Source organism: Tenrec ecaudatus, chromosome 9 (assembly GCF_050624435.1).
Source record: "Tenrec ecaudatus isolate mTenEca1 chromosome 9, mTenEca1.hap1, whole genome shotgun sequence".
NCBI classification, from domain to species: domain Eukaryota; kingdom Metazoa; phylum Chordata; class Mammalia; order Afrosoricida; family Tenrecidae; genus Tenrec; species Tenrec ecaudatus.
In genome coordinates this window covers 13144251-13166265 of record NC_134538.1, presented here as the reverse complement: position 1 = coordinate 13166265, position 22015 = coordinate 13144251, and the positions used below count along the sequence as shown (strand labels likewise).

At 42.1% G+C, this 22015-nt stretch overlaps 1 long non-coding RNA gene across 2 annotated transcripts in view; it reads left to right on the top strand.

The window, feature by feature from the left end:
• LOC142456697 (uncharacterized) overlaps positions 1–22015 on the top strand; it is a 53801-nt gene extending 31786 nt beyond the window's left edge. For both annotated transcript variants that reach the window (XR_012786087.1, XR_012786086.1), the window contains exons 2-4: positions 21098–21179; positions 21442–21598; positions 21715–22015. This is a non-coding gene — a long non-coding RNA (uncharacterized LOC142456697). The remainder of the gene's footprint in view (positions 1–21097; positions 21180–21441; positions 21599–21714) is intronic.

Sequence of the window (22015 nt, the reverse complement as noted above, 5' to 3'; positions counted from 1 at the left end):
ATTTCCCCACCTCTTCCCTACAGTTCCTGTTTCCATTTGTCTTTTTTCCTACCCCTTTTGCTTTCTGGGCTTGATTCCTGGACTAGGATATCTTGTGACCTCACATGGGTGATTGTATTCAGGTGTTTGGTTGACAGCTGAGTCACATGGATGAGTTGAGTTGCAGACGCGAAGAGTGACTAAGGGTGACAGTCTTGGGGATTCCACCTGTCTCCAGTCTCCATCAGACCAGCAAGCCTGATTTTGTGTACAAATGATTGTGAATTTTGTTCTGTATGTTTTCTTTCCCCCTGACTACTGTCATATGATGTGATTCCTTTCAGATCTTTCAGTAGTGGTAGCAGGGCACCATCTAGTTTTTTTGGTTTCAGGGTTGTAGAAACTGAGGCTCGTGAGGTCAAATTGTCCTTTGGATTCATTATTTCCATTTGCTTTCCACTTTCTGCACGCTTCTTTGCTCCAGAGAAGGAGAAACCAATAGTTGTAGCCTAGGTGGCTATTTCCAGTTGATGCTCAAAAAAGTATGATAGAAGCCATGATGTTTTCATTTGTCTCATTTACATGTGAAAGCTAGACAATGGATACGGAATATCTTGAGAAGGATTAGTGCATTTGAATTACGGTGCTGGCAGAGTATTGGAAGTACCACGAACTGCCAGAAGAACAAACAAATCTACCTTGGAAAAAGTATTGCCAGAATATTCTTTAGAGTCAGAGATGATGAGATTGTGTCTCACATACTTTTGACATGTTATCAGTGAATGGTAAAAGATACAATGTATGGTAAAGTAACGAACAAACAGAAAAGAGGAAGACTCTCAAGGCGATGGACTGACACAGTGGCTGCGGCAATGAGTTCAAACATCACAACGGCCGTGAGGATGATGACGAGGGAGACAGTGTTTTCTTCTGTTTTGCATAGGGTCTCTTGGGATGGAGCCCACTGGGTGGCACATTACAACAAAGTAGGGTGCAGAGCATTATCTTTGTGGACTGTGCTTTGCAGTTGACCTTGATGTTCTCTGTGACCATTTGGTGCCCTTTTCGATGCTTCTGCATTTGTAATGTTTTGGCTTTATAGAATCTTTTTTGTATTTTTATTTCCACTGGATAAATTATTATTAGTGATATTCCTCAGCTTAAAATTTTTTTTCTGGCTCTCATTTGTAGAGTTACCCTTCAAAATATGTAGGCCTGGTTTGTTTTATTCAAATTGTTTGCCAAATGATTCTTTTTGTAAAACATGTTTTATTGTGTTATAGGTGAATTTTGACAGTTGATTAGGATCCAACTGAACCAATTTTATACAAATTGTTCCACGACATTGGTTACAATTTTCACAGTGTTTCAACATCCTTTTGATTTTCGTTCTCTTTTCTCTATTTCTGCTGATCTATTCCCAGTTCTCATCTTTGCTTTTGGGTAAGTGTTGATTTGTTCCATATAGTTGATTGGTTTAGAGAGCACATATCTCATGGATGATATTGTATATTTTTATAAGTCAATTTATTTATTTATAAATCATTTTATTGGGGGTTCTTACAGCTCTTATCACCATCCATCCACCCATCTATCCATCCATCCATCCATCCATCCATCCATCCATCCATCCATCCATCAATCGATCCATTGTGTCAAGCACATTTGTTCATATGTTGTCATCATCATTTTCAAAACATTTTCTTTCTACTTGAGCCCTTGATATCAGCTCATTTCTCCTCTCCCTACCCTCGCTCCTTCATGAACCCTTGATAATTTATAATCCCCCCATGTCTTACACCGACCACCATCTCCCTACACCCACTTTTCTGTTGTCCATCCCCCTAGGAAGGTGTTATATGTAGATCATTCTGATCTGTTCCCCATTTCAACCCTCACATTCCCCTTCCTATTCTGGTATCTTTATTCTCATTATTGGTCCTGAGGGGTTTATCTGTCCTAGATTTCCTGTGTTGCAAGCTCTTATCTGTAGCAGTGTACACGCTCTATTGGTCTAGTCAGATTTGAAGGCAGAATTGAGGTTATGATAGTGGACGGGGAGGAAGCATTAAAGAACTACAGGAATGTTGCATGTTTCATCAGTGCTGTACTGCACTTTGATTTGTCTCTTCCTTGTGACCCTTCTGTAAGCGAATGTCCAATTGTCTACTAATGGGCTTTGGGTCTCCACTCCACGCCCCTTCCCCCATTCACATTGGTATGATTTTGTGTTCTGGGTCTTTGATGCCTGATACCTGATCCCATTGACACCTCGTGATCTCAAAGGCTGGTGTGCTTCTTCCCTGTGGGGTTTGTTGTTTCTCAGCTAGATGGCCGCTTGCTTATCTTCAAGCCTTGAAGATCCCAGATGCTGTATCTTTTGATAGCCAGGCACCATCAGCTATAAGCCAATTTATCATGTGGTTAGAGGGTGAGCTGAAATAGTTTCAGTTGCAGGTTTAAAGGCTAGCCTATGGTGGTAATCTCAAGGAATCCCCTAGTCTCTATGGACCCAGTAGATCTGGCCTTTATTAGGAATTTGAATTTTTGACATTTATTCCACATTTCCCTCATTCTATCGAGGACCTCCTATTGGTTCTTTGGTCAGAATAGTTGGGTAGTTGGGCACCATCTAGTTCTTCTGGCCTCAGGTTTAAAAAAGTGCTGTGATTCCTGAGCTATTCTTCTTATGGACTAGTTGCTTCTTTGAGTCTTTAGTTTCCTTTTGCTGCAGAGGAATAGAGACAAACAGTGGTATCTTAGATGGCCAATCCCTAGCTTCCCATACTTCAGCCATTACTCACCAAAGAAGGATATAGGATATTATCTTTATGAACTACGATAACATGGTTGATTAAGTTGTCCCTTGAGGCTATTGTCCTAAGCCTTTTAACCTAGTAAACCACTTTGGATATGGGTAGGAAGTCTCTGTAACTGTGTTACCTATATGTTTTATAATATATGGGTGTGGAACCGACACAAACATCTGTATACATATGCTAGAGTTACATCTATACAGGCATTTATTAAAAGTGACTTCCTCCACAAATGTAGCCACACACGTGCTTCGTGTCATTACTACAGTTGTTGCTATATTGGATATGCGGTAGCATGCACCGAAATCGTTTCATTTTGCTCCATACTTCTTAGAATCTTCATTTATCTTGTTCAGATTTTTCAGGGGTCACCCTTGTTTCCTGTTATCTTTTCCATAACACCCAAAAAACAAGTGTCTATTTTTCCTGGCAAGTTATTCTTCTTCCATTTCAAAGGAAGTTGCTTTCTGTAGGTATATATCATATTCTTTTAAAAATCATTTTATTGAGGGCTCATACAGCTCTAATCATATTATATACATACACTGTGTCAGCATTTACATCTTAAGGGACATTTTACATGGGTAGAGGCTGCAGTCTCTCTTATCCATTACTCTTTTACTCACACCCCTCTCTTTTTGTTCTTTCTTTAAATCATTTTATTGGGGGCTGATACAACTCTTATCACAATCCATCCATCCATCCATCCATCCATCCATCCATCCATCCATCCATCCATTGTGTCAAGCATTTTAGTACATTTGTTTCCCTTATTATTCTCAAGACATTTGTTTTCTACTAGAGCCCTTGGAATCAGCTCCTCATTCCCCTCCCCCTCCTCCTCGCTCTCCCCTCTCCCATGAACCCTTGGTAATTTATGAATTATTATTATTTTGTCATATCTCACACCGATGTCTCCCTTCACCCATTTCTCCACTGTCCGTCCCCCAAGGAGGAGGTTATATGTAGATCCTTGTAATCTGTTCCTCCTTTCCCTCCACCTTCCCCTATATGCATATTCTTGACATTTTTTGTAACGGTAATTTATTCACTCCATGTTTTCACCCACCAGATCCATCCATGTTACATATATTTCACAGATTTCTCCTTATTCTTAAGAGTTACATAGTATTCATTATATTTATGCACCACACTTTGTTTATCCATTCACGGATGGACATATCTCCATCGTTTTGATATCTTGAAAAGTGCTGCAATAAACCTAGTTGTGCGTATGTCTATTTGTGCTATTACTCTTGTTTTTCTTGGATAAATACCTACGTGTGGAATTGCTGGATCATAAGATTTGTGTTTCTAGCTTTATGAGGATGTGCCAAACTATTTTGCATAATGGTTATACCATTTTACAATCCCACCACCAAGATATAAAATTTCCAGTTTTCACATATACTCACCAGCATTTGTTGTTTTCTGTATTTTCAATCACTTCCATTTTGCGAGACGGAGATGATAGCTCAACTATGGTTTTAGTTTGCATCATCCTGATGCCTAATCATGGTGGGCATCTTTCAAATGCTTGTTGGTTTCCTATCTTCTCTTGTGAATTGTTTGTTCATGTCCTTTGTCCACATCTTTTACTGGAGTGCTTGTCTGTTTGATGTTGAGCTGCTCAAGCTTTCTTTGAGTTTGAGAGATTAGACCCCTTGTTAGATAGATCACTGAGAGATGTTTCCTCGTCAGCCGGTTCTCTCTTTTTTTTCCCCATGTCTTTTGATGAGCATAGGACTTAACTTTGAAGAGAACCCAGTTATCTAATTTATCTTCTTTAGTTGTTGTTTATAGACTACTTATGCCGATATTGGGCTCTCTGCCTCTATGTTATCTTTGGACTTCAGCACGTTAGCTTTATCACTCAGATCCTGTAACTATTTGAGCTAGTTTTTGTGCATGATGTAAGGCCCCAATTCTGTTTCATTTTTCTGCATATGGCTCTTCAGTTTTCCCAGCATCACTTGTTGGAGATGGTCCCTTCACCAGTGAATGGACTTTGATCCTTGCCTGAAGAATACCTGCCCATCGAGTTACTTCTGGGTTCTCCATTCTTTGTCATTGGTCTATGTGTCTGTCATGGAACTGCTTCGGTTGCTGTAGATGGATAGTTAGTTTTCAGATCAGGAAGTATGAGGTCTTCTACCCTATTGCTGTTCCTCAATATATTTTTAGTTTTTTTGGGGGGGGTATGTGTGCTCTTCCATTTTTATCTAAAGTTGGAGATTAGTTTTTCCATGTCATTACACAATACACTCTGCTCACTGCCATCACATTGATTCTGACTCACCTTGCTGTTAGCAGTTGAATGGCCAATGCACAACACACTACATTGCTCATTATGCTACCTGAGCTCTTAAAGAATGAGCCTAAAAAACTCACTGCCACTGACTCGATTCCAACCCAAAGGGGCCCTACAGGCTGGGGTAAAAGTGCTTCTGTGAGTTGCTCACACTGTAATTCTTTATGGGAGTAGAGCACCTCGTCCTTGTCCTGTGGAGTGGCCGATGGTTTTGAATTACTGACCCTGAAGTTAGAAGTCCAACATATAACCCACTACACTATTTGGGCTTCTTAAAGAATATAGGAGGCTCCGGAATGTTGTGGAAACATTCCATTATCATTTAATTCCATTTTTACCTACCTTTTCTGAAGTTGGATTTAATTATATTTATAAATTTCTTGGGAAAGTAGTGGCATTTTTCACTGCCAGGTCTTCCAGTTCATGAGCATGGTAAGCTTTTCCTTGTATGTAGGTCTCTTTTGGTGTCTGGAAGTAATTGTTCACAGGCTTCCTTGTATAACTCTTTTACATCGCTGGTTAGGTTTGTCCCTAGGTATTTTATCCTTTTCATAGCTATTTGTGTTAGTCCAGGTAGACTAGAGAAACAAATTCATAGACACTCATATATGTACAAGAAAGAGCTTTATATACAAGAGCAATTTTATGTTGAGAAAACATCCCAGTCCAGTCCAGATCAAATCCATAAGTCTGATACTAGTCCACAGGTCTGATACGAGTCCATAAAGTCCTCTTTAGACTCATGCTGCACATGCAACGATGCCAAATTCAGGAAGATTATAGGCCAGTGGGTAGAAGGTCTTGTGGATCCAGTGGCAGTGGAAACATCTCAACACTGGCACAGGTCGCCACATGTCTCCTCCAGCACTCTGAGTGTCTCAACAGCAGGAAAGGGAAGGCAGAGAGAGACTGGGTCTGGCCTCCAGTGAGCTATTTATCTCTTGTGAGCCTCCAAATGAGGTCATCAACCTGCAGCCTGATTGACAGGCTAGACTCCACCCCTTTGCTCAAGCTGACAGGAGATTATGTAACTACCACAGTATTATAAATAGAATTTTAAAAATTCCTTTTTGGAGGCCAATTGATTATTTCGAGTCCTGTCTAGCATCAACCACACATAAGTTTGTCCTCTTTTCAAAATTGTACATTTTTTTCTTATCGTGAATTATTAGGACTTACAATGATTTCTGTTGCCACTGTTGTTAGCTGACTGAAGTTGGTCCTCCTCTCTTCGCAATCCCGTGTACAATGGCAGGACACGCCGCCTGGTCCTGTGCCCTCCTAGGATCCACTTTGACTCAGATCATTGGGATCCATTGGGTTTTCATCGGGCAATTATTCTGAAGTAGAGAGCACACTTTTTGTCCAGTCCATCTTATTCTGGAAATGTTGCTGCAACCTGCTTCCTGTCACAGACAGTCACTGAGAGACCTGTGTGAACTACACATCATTGGCTGGGCATCAAAGTCAGGCCTGCTGCAATGGTGGTCCAGTCTCACCTTTTAATTATTTTTTAAACTTTCTGTATTAGGAAACCTCCAACATGTCCCCTAAGTATGGTGGCCTGAACGTATTATGTTTTTGAAGAGCTGTGGCTTTGAAAACATATTTTCAATTTCAAATTTTAATGTCCTTCTCTGAATCTTCTGTGTCCTGTAGGTCTTTGGACCCTCTCGACCCAGCAATGAGCAAATCTGAACCTTTTTACACATAAAAATGTCTCAGCTCTCAGAGCCTTTTCTCCTCTACACGCCCCACATCAGTGTAAGAGAGTGCATTTCATTTCTGACCAATTCACCAAACATCTGAACCATGATGGTTTTAATTATTTAATAGGTCTTCTGAAACTGCCATACTTTCTACCAACTTAAAAGTTTATATCCTGTGTAAGATTTGAAATTTTTTGCATGTTAAGAAAATGCAGAAATTAACATTTCATTTGAATTTGCTGACTTTTTACCAATGAGATGTAAAAGTAACTTGAAAGCTGGCATGTGTGTGTGTGTGTGTGTGTGTGTGTGTGTGTGTATGTCGGGGAAGGTTGTTTCCATGGGTTAGAGGGTTAGAACAAGTTACAAAAATGGATCGGGAAAATGCCAATTAACAGCATTAGCTAGTGGTGAGGGTTACACGTGACACGGGGGGAGGCAAAAGAGTGAGAGCCATTGGGTTATGCCTAACCTAGTAGAGGGGAGACCTTGAATAAGCCCCTGTGTCATCCTAGCCCCAATATTTTTATCCCTAAATCAGCGGCTCTCAACCTGTGGGGTCCTTTCACAGGGGTCGCCTATTCCATTACAAAACACATATTTCCGATGGTCTTAGGAACTGAGACACTGCTCCTCTATCTGTCTCCAGGCGGGTCTGCCCACATGCAGATACGCCCACTTACTAGTACCCGGCGTGAAGATGGTTACCCATGCTACACCATGCTTCAAGACAAAATTTCAGTGATTTTTAATCAGAAATAAATTTTTCACAATATAGAATTACATATTGTTTGGTGATGAAGCACTCTGCTTTAATTATGTTCAAATTATAACCATGAAAATACAACCTGCATATCAGATATTTACATGACGATTCATAACAGTAGCAAAATGACAGTTATGAAGTAGCAAGGAAAATAGTGTTATGGTTGGGGGGGGGGTCGTGTTGACACGAGGACCTGTATGAAAGGGTCGCTGCATGAGGAAGGTTGAGAAGATCATCACCAGCCTTGTAAGAGTGAGGTCAGACTTAGAGATAATTTATGCAAAGAGTCTAGCACGGTGCTCGGCTCTTAGCCAGGCATCGCCTGCTGTTGAGCTGATTTCCAGTCATGACAATCCCTTGTATGTCAGTGGAGAACTGTGCCACATGAATTTCAAGGGTCAAGCTTTTAGAAGTAGATCACCAGACCTTAAACATTGTCACTTAAGAAGTTGTTAGGTTGAGTCTACTGAGAGGCCCCCAGAAGACCGTCCTGAGGTCTGCCTCTGAAAGCCATGAAAGCCCCATGGACGCCAGTTCTGCTCTGACATACAGCGTTGTCATGGGTTGGGATTGCCATGGGTAGAGGTGACTTGCCATGAGCTAGAGTTAATGGAACTGCTCCCCCCTCCCCTTTCTTCCCCTGAAGGAGACTAGACAGGCTAATTGTTTTGGTAATAAGGTGAACTTTGTCACTTGGGGGATGTGTCTGCACTTCCTTAATTTTTCCAATCCGTTAGCCTGGATGGCACCCCTATTAATATGTAATGCCAAACAAGTCTTAAAGAGGCAGGCAGCTGAACAATTTTCTATGATCCCTAAACGATAGAGATAGAGATCTAGATTTTTTTTAAAGCATGATAGTCATTTATCTGTATCATTATCGGTTAAAATCGATTATCCTTGACTCCATTTTTTTTTCCTGGTGTTCATTTTATCATTTCTTTCCCAGAGGGACAGAATTAAGGCCCCCGTTTGGTTTTTATGAGCATCATCAGTTCATAGCTGTTCTATAATGCTCTAATTATTGTGCTAATTTTCCATCGCTGTGTCCAGGGCAGCTTCCTAGTAGACCACATTTAAACAAAAGAAGAGCTAACTTATTTCTTTAATGGGTTCAGCTCCCGTTTAGAATTTTAGCTAAGACCACTGAAAAACGTTAGTTTACAAAGCTGTTGAAAAAAAAAATAAAACACAGCTACTATTTTAAACATAACTGTGGAAAACTTAAAAATTTCATTAGTGTGGTGCCTCTTATTGACATCAGCTTATCAACTAGTTGGGTTTTTTTTGTAGTATATGTGGAATATGTCAGAGGGATAGTGGGATGCAGGAGGTTATGCTTTAGGCTGTTAACTGCAAGTTCAGCAGTTCAAGATCGCCAGCCACCCCATGGAAGAAAGGTAAGGCTTTCTACTCCCATAAAGATTTATAGTCTGGGAAACCTGCAGAGACAGTTGTACTGTCTCAGACTACTCTGTCGCCCAGGAGTTGGAATAGACTCAACAGCCGTGAAGTTTTTGTTTTGTTTTTTGAGTGATGATGGGATGCTAGTGCAAACGTTGCCAACCACTGAAATTCTGTAATTCTGTTTGTACAAGTGGCTGAATTCTGGGTCCTTAGGAGTCATCGTCCATTTACTTCTGGGGATTTTATTGGGCTGAATGGGCTTTGGGATTCAGAGGTCTGCTTTCACATGAAAATGGAGCTTCAGCACAACGCATAGGTGGAAATGCACCAATTGGATAGGAAGTAAAAGAGATGCTTGCCTAAAACTGAGTATGATACGTTGGATCCTAGTGTGGAGGTGTGTTCTGAACTGGATGGATATACAGAAACAAAGAGGGCAGTGGTGGCTTAGTGGTTGAATTATCGCCCTTTGTGCAGGAGACGCTGAGTCTCTACCAGGTCAAATGACCTCATACACAGTCATCACCCTTCTGGGAGTGGACGCTTGCACATTGGTGCCCATCTTCTAGGCTAAAATGGATTAGGAAGAGAAGCCTGGTGATCTCCTTGAAAAATGCAGCCACTGGAACCCCCCGCCCCCGCCCCCAGTCACAGCAGTCTGATGAGTAATGAATCATCAGGATGGTGTAATCTTTCCTTCACTTGTGTGTGGAGCCACTGTAAATGTGGGGCAGAACAACCAATAACAACAGAAGTAAAAGTAACTCTGAGCTCAGCCTCTTGTGCTCCGGACCCAGCTATAACCTAATCTCTGGACCTCAGTTTCTCTTTTGGTAAAAGGAGGTTTTGGAAGGAGAATTCTGCTGCTCCCAGCACTCCATATAATATTTAGTAGATAGCTTTTCAGTAGAAGTAATTCATCGAGGAAGATTCATTAGCAGGCTACTGAATTAAATAAGACTATTTCTCACTCATTGCTGACTCCATGGAGAATAGGCACGGCGTTTGTCATAAACTAGGATCTCATCAATGCTTTTATAATAAGTAAGTTTTTGTTGTGACACCCGCATTCAATTCAAGGGTGAGGCCTGCTCTCTGGATAATAGCTCGCATTCTAGACTGCAAGGCACAGGGGCCTGGCTGTGACCCACGGTAAGGCACTTTCCCCATCTCAGTTATGGTCCTCAGTCATCAAATAAAGGAAGACTCACCAAAGCCTCCTGTAATTAAGAAAGTCAATGAGAGTGGAACACTCTGTATCCCTAACAAACAATGATGACACTGTCAGACACCTCCAGCAGATGGATGACGTTGGAAGACATTTATTCACAGCAAAGCTAGTCAATCTCTTAGAGAGAAATACTGTCTGAGACCACTGTTGAAAAGGGGGGAAAAAACATCAAGAAAATGGGTTTGTACCCAAAGAAGTCATATGTGATGGTTACAGGGAGACTGGAGAGAGGAGGGGAAGAAAGGGTGCAGGGAGAGAAAATAAATAAATAGATGAAAAAGAGAAACACACAGATACACTCTGTTAGCCACACACACAGATAGCCATAAGCCAAAAAAGAAAAGAGAAGAAGCCAGTGACCTTGTAAGAATTGAATATCCTGCCAAACAAATTAGAGGATTTTCTATCCCACAGCGAAGAGTTTGGGCATGCCATCCGTGATTTGATATTCACTGGGAAAAAGTACATAAGCCTGCTAGGAGATGAGCTCTGAAGGAGAACAAGCAAAGACCTGCAAGCGAAAGAGTGAAAGACAGGCCTGCCAATCAACTTCAGGAAAAGGAGGCATTGACAACCATTGCAGCCTGGTTCAACTCTGACCCGGGTGGGATCACCGTGAGTCGGAAGCGCTTGGTGGCCAAGCTTGGCCCTGGATGGTGCTCAGCTCTCACCGAAAGTTTGGCGGTGGTCCACTCCATCCAGAGATAGCTTGGCAGACAAACTGAGCCTTCGGCTTCTGAAAAATTCGCCCTTGAGAAGCCTATGGGGCACAGTTCTACTTTGACCCATGTGCGGAGCCTCCCCTCTGGTGAGACTCAACTCAGAGGGAAACTTAAAAAGTTGTATTGGTTTGCTAAGGTTGGCTAGGAATTTTGTGCAATGAAGTTGGGGGAGGGGAACGAAGTCCCCTGTAATTGTCAGTGAGCCGTAGAAACTGTCCAATGCTGACTTTAAATCACTTCAGTATCTAGTCCTTACCACAGTGCACCTGCTTTTGCTGGCTCTCTACTCCTCCCTCAGTGGTAAAGTTTGAGAGCTTTCTTTTTTTGTGTGTGTGTGACAATGCCGTCCAAAAGGGTGATGGTTGGAGACACAGCGAATTCAAAGCATATTTGAAAGGAAGAGAGAAACACTTCAATATAAGCGTTTCAGTTCATATTGCACTTTTAAGACATTTCAAGGACAAGCCTTGGAAGTAATTGCAAAGTTTAAAACAAAGTAATCTTACCTTTTATTTATTAATTTTATTTTCTCTAATGTCACTAGGTAGATAATTTTCTAAATTCCAAACAGAAAATTCTTTTTTTTTTTAAACATTTTATTAGGGGCTCATACAACTCTTATCACAATCCATACATATACATACATCAATTGTCTAAAGCACATCCATAAAATTCTAATGCCTGGACTCTACCGCTCTCATTAATGTCTTGGTAAATGACATTCACTTTTTTTTTCCCTAAAAAAAGGAAAAACGTTATGTGTTTTTCCAGAGCTATTATTAATGCACAACCTCTTCTCTTGTCAACTTCCATAAAAACTACAGGAGCACAGAATGACCGAGACAAAGAGTTAGAGTTAAATCATGCAAGGGCCCAGTCAGTATCACAGCTCAATAGAGAAAACTGTAATGCGGATTTAATGAAAACCAGCGTTACCAGGGTGAGATGGGAATTTCCCCTTCCAATCATCCTGGGGAATTTACATAAGAATGTGTCACCCAGGAGCAGTTCCTGGTGGTGCCATCAATTAACACAGTGAATATGTTGGGCTACTGATGAAAAGATTGGAGGCTCAGAATCCTCCCAGAAGTACCTTGGAAGAAAGGCTTGCTATCTACTTCTGAAAAATTAGCCATTGAAAACCCTATGGAGGACAGTTCTGCCCAGACACATAGGGCGGCACCATGAGTTAGAGTCAAGTACATGGCAGTGGGTTAGCAGCCTCTACGGACTGAGGAAGTGCTGCCTCTTCAATGTAGAATCCACTGTACAGCCACGAATGAAGGACATTCTGCAGAAGTAAAGCCTTGCAGGCTTCATTGCTGATGGGGCATAACTCAAAATGAGAAGAAATAACTGCAAACATCCGTTAATAACAGGAACTTGGAATGTATGATGCATGAATCTAGGAAAATTGGAAGTTTTCAAAAATGAAATGGAATGCATAAAAATCTATATTGTAGGCATTAGTGAGCTCAAACAGACCATTTGGTTATTTCTGAATCAGAAAATATGATTTACTGCGTCATGAATGACAGAGTCATGAGGAATGGGGCTGCATTCATCATTGAAAAGGACATTCTAGGATCTATCTTGAAGTAAAAATATGCTCTCTGTGATAGGATAATATGTATTCCTATCCCGGGAAATGCAAACAATAGAACTATTATTCAAATTTTTATACCAACACTAAAGATGGTGATGAGGGAATTGAAGAATTCTACCAACATCTTCAGTCTGAAACGGATCAAAACATGAAATCAAGATGCACTGATAATTATTGGAGATTGGAAGGCAATAATGGGAAGGACATGGGAAGGAACAGTAGCTGGGAAATATAGTCGTGGTGATAGAAACTAAGCTGGAGACGACGTGAATTTTGTGAGAGCAGCACCTTCTTCATAGCAAATACATTTTTTTTCCCAACACGAATGGAGACTCTATGTGTGGACGTCTGCAGATGGAATACCCAGAAGTCACATTGTAAATGTCTGTGGAGGAGACCATGGGAAACCTCAATATCAGCAGTTAAAGTGGGTCCAGGGTAGACTGAGGAACAGACTACCAAGTGCTCATATAGAAGTTCAGGTGGAGGATGAAGAAAATTAAAACAAGTCCACGAGAGCCAAAATGTGACCGTGAGACTGTCCTACCTGAATTTTCAGAACAACGAAAGAACCGATTTGTTTCACTAAACACTAATGACAAAGACCTGATGAGCTGTGGGATGACATCAAGAACATCCTTCACGAAGAAAGCAAAAGGTCATTAGAAAGACGCAAATGAAAGAAAAAATTAAAGTGGACGTCACAGGAGACGCTGCAACTTGTCCTTAAGCGTCGGGTCACTAAAGCACACGACAGATATGAAGAAGAAAATGTGCTGAACAGAAATTTCCAAAGGGCAGTGTGAGAAGCCAAAGTGAAATATTATAATGGAATGTGCAAAGACCTAGTGCTAGAAAAACCAAAAAGGAAGAACACACTCTTAAACAGAAAGAATTCAAGAAAAAACTCAAGCCTCGAGTTGCAGTATTGAGAGATTCTATGGGCAAAATATTGACCGATGCAGAATGTCTCAGAAGAAAATAGAAAGAATACATGGAGTCACTGTACCCAAAATAACTAGTTGATATTCCACCATTTCAAGTGGTAACCTATGATACTGATGAACCAATGATACCGAAGAAAGAAGTTTAAGCTGCAGTAAAAGGATTAGAAGAAAACAAGGCTTCAGGAATTGGTGGAATACCAATTTAACTAGCTGATGAAGCACTGGAAGCACGCACTCTTCCAAGAAATTTGGAAGACAGCTGCTTTGCCAGCTGACCAGAAAGGACTCATACTTGTACCTATCCCAAAGAAAGGCAACCCAACAGAACGTGCAAATTAGAGAGCAGTATCACTGATATCGCATGTGAGAAAAATTTCCTGAAGATCATCCAACAATGGTTGCAGCAGTGTATTGACAGGGGAACTGCCAGAGGTTCAGGCCAGATTCAGGAGAGGAAGTGGAACAAGAGATATCGTTGGTATTAGATGGCTGGAAGCAGAGTGTGCCAGAACAAATGTTACCTTCGCTTTTACTGACTATGCAAAGTCATTTGACTGTGTGCATCATAACAAACATGGATAGATTTGAGAAGCATGGGGATTTCAGAACACCTGATGGTGCTCATGTGGAATTTGTACATGGATCAAGAGGTGGTTGTGTGAATAGAACAAGGGGGTACTTCGTGGGTTAAAATCAAGAAAGGTGTGCGTTAGGGTTGCATCCCCTCACAATACTTATTCAATCTATATGCAGAACAAATAACCAGAGAAGCTGGATTATATGAAGAATAAGGTGGCATCAGGGTTGGAGGAAGACTTATTGATAACTTGCGTGCGTTATGCAGATGACACAACCTTACTTGCCGGAAGTGAGGATTCCGGTGTGCCTGACCAAGCCATGACATTTCCAGTGGCCTCCTGTGCATGTGCAGATTGGACAATGACTAAGGAAGACTGAAGAAGAAGAGAAGCATTTAAATTATGGTGCCGGTGAAGAATGAGGAAAGTTGAATAGATTCCAAGACAACAAACAAACGTGCCTTGGAAAGAGGAAAGCCAGAATGCTCCTTACAGGTAAGGCTGGGCGGACTTTGTCTCGTGTACATTGGACATTTTGTTAGGAGAGACCAGTCACTGCAGAAAGACATCATGCTTGGTAAGGTAGCGGGTCAGGGAAAAAGAGCAAAGCCCTCCACAAGATTGGCACAGTGAGTGCAGCAATGGACTCAAATAGAAGAACAGTTATGAAGATGGACCAGGACTGGGTTGTTCATGGGGTCTCTATGACTCAGAATCACCCCAAGCACCAACGTATGGACTTTGGCATTCAGAGGCCAGTTTTAAATAGAAATGGGGTTTGAAATCAGAGCATAAGCACAAACCCTCTCATTCACAGGGGAATGTGGTGTTTCCCTGCAATTTTTAAACTGATGATATGGTATAGTTGATATATGAGCATACGTTTGCATGACAGCGCCTAACATACAGATCTTGGCGCAAATATAGAATTAATTATGTATAAAATCACAAAATAAAATGGCTTTGTTAATTTACAAAATTTATTGCTTAGCATGGCACCGTGTTGTGGTATACCTCCTCACCAATAACTAGCTTGTGCACCCACTAGAACTTACTACAGGGGCAGCGGACAGACAGAATTTGCCTAGGAGATGTGTTTTGCTCAATCCACATGCTATTTTACTTTTAAAAAAAGATTTTATTCTAACTTTTAAAGTCAAGATACTCAAAAGAATTGAGAGCGGAAACAGAAAGCAATGCATATACGCCCACATGCACTGCAACAATATTCTCCAAAGTCAAAAGGTGGAACCAACTCAAGAGTCTATGACCAGAGGGTTGGCTCATGAAACGTTGCAGGTACATACTGTTAAGCTGTAGCCATCAGAGAAATGAAGTTGTACTGCATTCTACTGCATGGGTGGACCTGCGAGGTGTCACGTTGAGAGAAAGAAGGCAGGCACAAAAGGACAACTATTCTATGATTCGCCTTATGGGAGATATCTACAAAAGGAAATTTTATAGAGACAAAATAGATGAATAGTTACTAGGGTTGAGTTGGGGTGGGGAGGAATGAAACTTTATTTTACTTGTTAAACTTTTCATTGCGAATTAAGAGCAGGGTTTTGCTGTGGACATGACCATAGACAATTTCCCAGGAGGTTTTTGTCTTTGCTATCTTGCTCGCATATAACCGATTGGGGACATTGCTGACGGAAAAAAAAAGAGCAGGGTTACAGAGCAGATCATGGTTTTTACATTCCGTACTTTATACACATTATGATTCAATCAGTCCACCGCCATCCCATCAATGTACTGTCATTTAGTGTTCTTCCTCCTGGTTTTGTCGTCTCCAAAGAATGGGGAGCTATTGTTATAAGGGTACAACCTTTCTGTTTGGGATGATGAGATATTTTAGTAAGTGGTGTTTGTCTGGCCTTTTGAATACAACAAAGTCCCACAGAACTATATGTTTCAAACTTGTTAAAATGTCAAATTTTATATGTATTTGACTACACATAAAAAAAGGTTGGGAAACTCTGACTATAAAACATATGGATCATGGGATTCTTTTTGAAAAATCAAATTCACACTTGCTTGACATATAGTTCCAAATGGTGAGAAGTAGCTGAGACCCAGGAATAGCTACCCTCCTGAGACTGGGCTTCTTCATAGTTGACACCATTCCATAGCAGGTGACAACGGGCAGAGTTCTCTTTTCCATAGACCCGCTTACTCTACTGCATAGAAACCACACCAAACCAGGAGAGCTGATTCTGACTGAGGGGGACGCCATGTGTATCCCAATGAACACTACTGCCCTCCATAGTTTTCAGTTGTTCTGTGGGTGAAGGTCACCAAGCTTTTCTTCCAAAACGTCTCTGGGTGGACTCAAACCTCCAACCTTTCAGTTGGCAGTTGAACACTCTTAGGGTTCAAGTCACTGTCATCGAGTGGATTACAGTTTTTGGTCACCGTATAGGGTAAAGTAGAACTGCCTTTTCAGGTTTCCAGGACTTTAACGGTCTTTTCAGGAGCCAACTAGTCTCATCTTTTTCCCTTGGGGCAAGTCCTGGTGGACGTGAACCCCTGGACTTGTGGTTTCCAGCTCAAGCTGTACCCTGCTACGCCACCAGAGCGCCTTGCGATTCTAAGAGAGTATTCGGCATGTGTTTCCATCAAGATTGCATTTGAAATAGTTAAAAATGTAAGAGTGACCTTAATTGTTGTCCCTAGTTCCACAAAATGACAAGGGGAGACTCTGATTCCTAGGTTTAGCCGGGGGGGGGGGGGGCACGTGGTGTGCACACTCCCCCCTCTTCAGTGTGGCTTCATTGGAATCAGAGCAGGATTGGAGCACTACATAACCCTAATGATAGCAGGTAGGAGCTCACTGGGGAGTTGGTGAAGAGTTTGTCAGAGCATATTAAAATATAATACAGTCACATAATCAAAAAAATGTACATGAGTCCATCTGCCTATACATTCCCTTCCAATATTAAATACATCCAGGGACTTTTCAAAATGACATCACCTAATCACATCCCCTTCCTCAGAGCACAGAAATGTGGGAAGAATGGAGAGCACATCAGAATATTGCACACTGGTGATAGTTATAATTGAAATCATTATTGCTTAAGACACCATTGCTTTAATCAGCCCGATCATAAATCAACGCTTCTCACAAGTGAGGGTTTAAAATAAAGTGCTGTTAAACAAATTGGGCCTCTTAAAAGGCATGATGCAATCTGAAAGCGCCTGAAAATGGATAAAAAAGTGCTTTCTGAAAGGACACACTGGCTCTAGCATTTTATCTTCCACTCAATTAAAAAAAAATATTACCTGTTCCCTTCTTAGAAATTACATATTGGAGGTCTGTAATGGCCAAGCCTTTAACCCATTAAAAAAATTTACTCCCAGGAACAGTTAATATTTGACGTTTAATTGCTTTTTCTGGTTGAAGAGGAAAATCGGCTTCTCCCCTTCCTTTCCTGATTGACTTTTCAAAAACCACCTCGTGAGCTATAAAGATGGAGAAGAGTAATTGATTTTCAAAATTCAAGTGTACACACACACACGTGTGTGCACAGATCTGTTGTGTGGCAGATGCTGATGCATCATTCACTCTGCCAAGTAGGTGTTAGTTACTCTGTTCACTGAACACATGGGGTATCTGAGGCCCAGAGACGCGAAGCACTTGCAGAAGGTCCCCCAGGGAGTAAGAAGTCAGACCTACAAAACCAAACCCGGCACGGTCAAATATATTTTGATTCCGAGTCACCAGATAGGATAGAGTAGAACTTCCCCATAGGGTTTCCAGAGCTGCCAGCCTTTATGGAAGCCAACTGCTTCCTCATTCCCCCAAGCATCCCCTGGTGGCTCCAAGATGCCAATCTTCAGGTTAGCAACTGAATATTGTAACCACGGTACCACCAGGGCTCGAAGGGAGGGAAGGTGGTCTTTAGGTCTGGTACTCTGTTGCTTACATCTAGGGTAAGCTTCCTACCCACCTATGGAGATATAGTTGGAACCAGGACCAAGTGCCATGCCCATCAATGGTTTCCATCATCTCCATTTTCTCCTCTCAGTTCCTTTAGCAAGCACAAGATTCTGGCATTTGGAAGACAATGCCACACCATCCACCAGTGTGGAAAGAGTCCAACTATGGTGGTACTCTGTTGCCTCCAAGCCCCAAGAAGCAGCTGACCCAGACTTAAAGTGTTACCAAGCGAGAAGAGATTTCTCATCAGAGTTGTCTGTGGTGGAACAGGGAGTTGAGACATGTTATCAGGACCATGTTCATATAGACAGCCGATGAATTTTGGAAGCTCCCAGCAGTTATTTCAAGACACAGGGAGGAACAGCAGGACACTGATGGGGGAAGGGTGAGAGGCAGTTTCTGTAGTCTTGAGTTTAAACATTCCCATTTCAACACTGTCACTCTCTCACCTTTCACGTGGATAAGCAGCCCCCAGGTTGGGAAAGAGATCTGTTCCTAACTGTGTCCTGGAGACTGTGCAGCCCAGTCAGAAAGGGGCCTATGGTTCGAATTTAATACAAAAGAAAGGGTTTGACGCGCTTTCAGCGATTTAAAGGCTGCGTGTGCAGCAGATGAAGGTGATTGCGATGAAGAGTTTGTTGTGAGTTGCGTTTGTTCAATCATTTCAGAGTGAGGTCGAGTTGACAAGGCACTAAAGGCCATCAATTAGATGTTTGTATCCCGGGGACTGTCTGTATTAAACTCCCTACAAAGGCTGGCTTTCTTCCTACCTTTCTTTCTTTCTTTCTTCTCTTCCCACAAAACCAGACCAAGTATTATTTAGGTGCCTTGAAAGCTGCACAAACCAACTGTTCCTCCACAGATTATCCCTTTCAGGGCTCAGGTGATATGCCTCATTGGGTTACAGCGTCCATGCTTTGTGGTCAGATGTGGGCTGTGCCATTTTACATTAGTCTACCTTGCACGAAAATATTTATATATGGGTCTTACCAGCTCCCATTTCCTCTGGGAACGGGCCTGTGTGCATTCCCTTCACGCCTGTCTCAGGCAGTTGAATCGCTAGTCTTCATGGGATCACTGGACATCTGGCAGAAAAATGAGGAAACTGCTTGTTCCGCTTTGTGGCTTCGCTCAGCTGGAAAACTACGAGGGGTAGAAGTGGAGGATGAGAAGTCCTCAGAGGGTGAGTAGAGCATTTTGAGGAAGCGATTGGAAGGAGACCAGCTGATGTTGGGGGATAGAATTTGGCACCATTCAAAGGATCCCTACCACCACCCCCCCGCCCCCACCTGCCAGATCTGGAAACAGAAAAGCTTATTTGTACTCAGGCCTTTACAAAATCCCTTTCCTTTCTTTTTTCCCTTTTTCTTTTATTCCTGTTCAGTGGCAATTCCCATCGTTAGCCACGGAGTGGGGAAACTAACACTCATATGTTGCCGTGATCGAGCATGTTGGCAAAACCCGGGCAGAACGCTGTTTGGCAGTGTGCATCAAGAATCAGACAAACGAAAAAGAAAAAAAAAGAATCAGACAAACGTTTGTAGCTCTGACTTTTGCTTCTGACCCTTAGTTCTCAGAACTGCAAAGATAATGCTTAAAGATGTTCATCAAACTATTTATTTACTATAATTAGGAGCTAAATGTTCATCACTAGGAGAAAGGAAACTGAAGTAATCATTCGGTGTCATTGATAACTAGGAGAACTATCTAGCAGTGGGGGAATATGGTGCATGCTCCTAATGACTGCACATATCCAGATAAAATAGCCATCATCTTACTAATACCCCAAATACCCATGAAGTCGATTCAGTCTCATTGCCCTCCAATACGGTGTTTGAGACTGGAAACCTGTATGGGAGCAGAGAGCCTCATCTTTCTCTCACAAAGCCGCTGGGAGGTTGGAACCTCCAACCCTTCAGTGAGCAGCCCACCCCCCAAGAGCTCCTTAGTCATAATAGCAAGTATGATTTATTACCTGCCTCCTCTACGACAAGCAGGAGCCTGTCTGTCCCGTGGGTTCGATGTTGGCCTGCTAATTGCAAGGTTGGTCGTTCAAAGCCACCAGCCATTCTGCCAGGGAAAAATTAGGCTGTGTCGCCCCTAAGCAGCCAGAGTCTTGGAAACTCACAGGGGCAGTTCTATCCTGTCCTCGAGGGTCACTATGAGTTGGCAGGACTCCATGGTACTTAGTTTGTTTTGGGTTGATTTGCTCCCATAAAGATTTACAGTCTTGGAAACCGCGTATAAAGTAGAATAGTTATTTATGAGTTGGACTCAATGGGTTCTGTTTTCTTTTGGGGGGGTCAGAGGGGGCGGTGGGTAGGGAAAGGCAAATACTTCAATTGCATGATCGTTTCATCTCACTTAATCCATCAGTTAGGGATGATCATATCTAGTTCAAAAATGAGTAAAGAGAGGCGAACAAGGTGTAGGTGACTTGTCTTAGAAAAGGCTTAAGATCTGAAGCACATCTTGGTTGATTCCTCACTCATAATATATGGCTAATTTGAAGTAAAGAACAAACATTGACGCACATAAATCCAAGGAACTCTACTCTGATAAAAATCATATGAAAAAAAATACAAAGAGCAACTTAGACCAAGAAAAAAAGCTTTTCTGCAACTTGCAGCTATCCTACACAATGCCTAAATGTATTAAGGCCTTTTCTCTGGGGGAATAAGATACTATATACGGGAGCATTTATTAAAAGGATCTAATGATATGATTCTGCAAATTTAAGGAAGGTCCATGGGAGCAGGTCCAAGAGTTAAGTGGAAAGGACATTTCCTAACCCCACTGGAGAAACATCTCAACTGAACCCTAAGTCATTGGTTCTTATGTATGGGAGGATACATTTGAAAATACTAATGGGATCCACTGTCTGTCTTTTCCTCTGAAAAAACGAGTTTTGCAAAAGTCCAAACGCCAAAACAAACCCTGCAGTGTTGTCATAAACCCTTGGAGCACCCTAGATTAAGAACCTATCATGCCGATTTACTTTTATTCAGAGATATATTAAAGGCTCCAGGTTCTTTTCCGGTTTGAGCATTTACCTGTAAATCCCCCTTTCTGTTTTGGTTTGCAGAAGGTTCCTGGCACTGCGATTTGACGATTGTTTAAGCACTAGTACTGTTCTTCAGAATGCTGCCGACACCTGGATAAGTCAGGTTTGTAAAGTCAGAAATATAACGAGCAATTTAATTTCCATATTTTCTTTAATACGGTAGCATCTTATAATCGGCACTTGTATTCAAATGTGTGGCTAACAGCTGCCTCGTGGATTTCCCACGTTAGGGTGGGAAAAGTGCCTGCTATCCATCACGGGGAAGAAAAGGTTGTGCCTGCCACTGTAATTGACTGTAACAAGGAGGAAAAGCTTCACAATGTGAGCGCACCACGTTATAAGGCTTTTTCTTACCACACCTGCAGGTGTGGACTTCCATTAAACACGTGTGAGCAACGCGAACGTGCAGAAGGCGAGGTACGGGGACGCGGACGAGGGATGGACGCTGCCCTGGAGGAAGGTTTGCCTAGCAGTCCGCAATACCGAGGGTCGGCGGTGCTCAGGCAGCCTCCTGGCACCGTGGTACGAAAGCATGATTTCATTCTGTGAAACATTTTCATCATCAGGAAGAAGAAAGTTATTTTTACCATTTCTATTTGCTAAAGGGGAAAAGTTTTTGTTTGTTTTTTTCTTGCCAGGTATGCCTCCCCAAAGACTGTGTACTGTCTGCCTTCTATTCCGGGTTGTGCAACAAGGAGATGGAGAAGCCACGTGACGCGGTCACTGGTCCATCTACCCAAGGAACGCCCCCACGGCAATGGGCCTGGCCCATGTTACTGAAGGCCCAGGGCAAAAACCCGTACCAGTGTGCATCTGGCCCATTATGCAATGGTCTATCACAGGGGGATGTTCCTTCCTCAACCCAGCTGGTGAGCAGTTATGTGTGCCCCGGAGCCCTGGGACCGACATGCCTTGTAACTTTTTAACCTAGTTAGTGTA